The sequence below is a fragment of the Penaeus chinensis genome, chromosome 23 (assembly GCF_019202785.1).
Source record: "Penaeus chinensis breed Huanghai No. 1 chromosome 23, ASM1920278v2, whole genome shotgun sequence".
NCBI classification, from domain to species: domain Eukaryota; kingdom Metazoa; phylum Arthropoda; class Malacostraca; order Decapoda; family Penaeidae; genus Penaeus; species Penaeus chinensis.
In genome coordinates this window covers 1,509,396-1,511,895 of record NC_061841.1, presented here as the reverse complement: position 1 = coordinate 1,511,895, position 2,500 = coordinate 1,509,396, and positions in this window count along the sequence as shown.

Sequence of the window (2,500 nt, the reverse complement as noted above, 5' to 3'; positions counted from 1 at the left end):
CTTTTCTTTTCTTTCCTTTTTTTTTTCTTTCTTTTAATTTTTCGCGCCGAGGAAGGTTGGGGGTGGGGCGGGGATTGGAGGGGGGGGGGGGGGGGGCTGCAGCTGCATGTATGTATTTTTGTATCTATTTATTTATCATTTCTGTCATTATCTCCCATTATCTTTATTTATCTCTCATTCACGAATTTTATTAGGTATGAATTGCCGTTTTATTACCTATCATTTTTATCACCTTTCGTTTATTCCTTTTTTTATCATTTATCCCTTTTTTCTTTCATTTGTTTTATCCTTTCTTTCGTCCATTATTTTTATCTTTTGTTATCATTATCATTTACCGTCTATTGTTTCTATCATTTATTATTTCATCTCTCTTTTTCTTCCTTTTTCTTCATCTTTCTCTTCGTCTCTCCTTTTCTCTTCCTCTCCTTTCTCCTTATTCTTCTCTTCGTACCTCCCTTTCTCCTTTTCTTCTTTCTGGTCTCTTCTGTATTCCCTTTCTCTCTTCTCTTCCTTTTTCTCTTCTCCTCCCTTCTTTTCTTCCTTCCCTTTTCTCTCATCTATCTTCCTTCCTCCTTTCTTTCCTTCCATTCTTCCTGCCACTTCTTTCTTCCCCATTTCTCTCTCTCTCTTCTTTTCTCCTTTTACCTGTTTATTCTCCTTTCCTTCTCTTCTCCCCTATTCTCTTCAATCCCTCCCTCGTTATTTTTCTTTTGCTTTCCTCTTTTCTCTTTTTTAATCTGTCCTTTATTTTCGTCTTTCTCCTTATCCTTATCCTCTCCTTCTTTTACCGATTCCTTATTCTTCTCTCCTTCTCTCCTCTTCTCCGCTTCCCCTTTTCCCTTCTCTCTCTCTCTCTCTCTCTCTCTCTCTCTCTCTCTCTCTCTCTCTCTCTCTCTCTCTCTCTCTCTCTCTCTCTCTCTCTCTCTCTCTCTCTCTCTCTACCTTTCTACCTCTCTATCTATCTATCTATCCATTTATCTATTTATCTATCTGTTTATCTATTTCCCTCTCCTCTACTCCCTTCTCTCCCTTTATCCGCCTCTTTCTCCTTCCCTCTCTTTTCTCTCCCTTCCTTCGCCTCTTTCTCCTTCCCTCTCTTTTCTCTCCCTTCCTTCGCCTCTTTCTCCTCCCCTGTTCCGTTCTCTCCCACCTTTTCTTCTCTTTCCCTTTCTCTCCTTTCTATATTACCCTTCTTCTCCCTTATTTCCCTTCCCCTCGTCTTCTCTCTCTCTTCCCCCTTCGTTTTTCTCTCCCCTTTCTCAACTTCTTTTCTTTCCCCTCTTTTTCTTTCTCTCTCTATCTCCTTGCCTTTTTTCCCTCTCCTCTTCCTCCTCCTCCTCCTCCTCCTCCCCCTTCTCTAACGATCCATCACTTAGGAAAAAAAAAAAAAAAAAGAGAGAGAAAAAAAATCAAAAACAAGAAAAAAAGAAAAGAAAAATGCAAACCGTCGACTTCGATTCGCCAGAATGACTCAGCAGTCCTTCTAGCATCTTAAGGAATCGCGTCACGATGGCGTCCGGAGAGAGATACTCAGGAACGGGCGCGAGGGATGCTGAGGGAGGAGGGATGTTGAGGGAGGAGGGAGGGGCAGGGAGAAGGGATGAGGGAGAAGGGAGAAAGGAGGGAGAAGGGAGAAGGGAGGAGGGAGGGGCAGGGAGGAGGGGGAGGGAGAAGGGAGAAAGGAGGGGGAGGGAGAAGGGAGGAGGGAGGGGCAGGGAGAAGGGAGAAGGGAGGAAGAGGAGGGAGAAGGGAGGAGGGAGAAAGGAGGGGGAGGTAGGAGGGAGTGTCAGGGAGAAGGAAAGAAGGAGGGAATGTCTGGAAGGAGAGGGAGGGATGAGGGAGAAGAGGGAGAGGTGGGTGAGGGAGAAGGGAGGAAGAAGGAGTGCCAGGGAGAAGGAAGGGAGGAGGTGGAGGGAGAGGAAGGTTGTATCAGGGAGGACGGGGAGGGTGTTAGGAGAAGGGAGACTCAGGGAGGAAGAACTATGAGAGGAAGAGAGGGAATAAAGAGGAGCCGGAGAGGATAAGGGAGAGGCTAGGGAGGGATTGGTGGGGCCCGGGGGGTGAGGAAGTGATAAGGGAGAGATTTGGGAGGACTGGAGGGTCAGGGAGGACCAGGGAAAACGTAGGAGTCAGGGAGAGATCAGGGAGAGACCACGGAGACCAGAAGGGATTATAGAGAGGCCAGGGAGGGACCGGCGAAGACCAGAGAGGACCAGGGAAGACCAGAAAAGACCAGAGAAGACGCTGAAGAGTGACCAGGAGGTTGAAAGAGGGACCGAGGGACCAGAGAAGACGAAAAAGTGACTAGGAAGGCGTAGGAGGGACCACGGAGGACCATCTAAGACCAGGTCACACCAGTAAGAGACCATGGAGAGACCATAGAGAAAAAGAACCGCGTAGAACCAGGAAAAAACAGTTATGACTAGTTAGGCCCAGTAAAAACCAGGCAAGACCAGTTAAGACTAGTTTGGACCAGTAAAGACCAGAGAAGACCACTTAG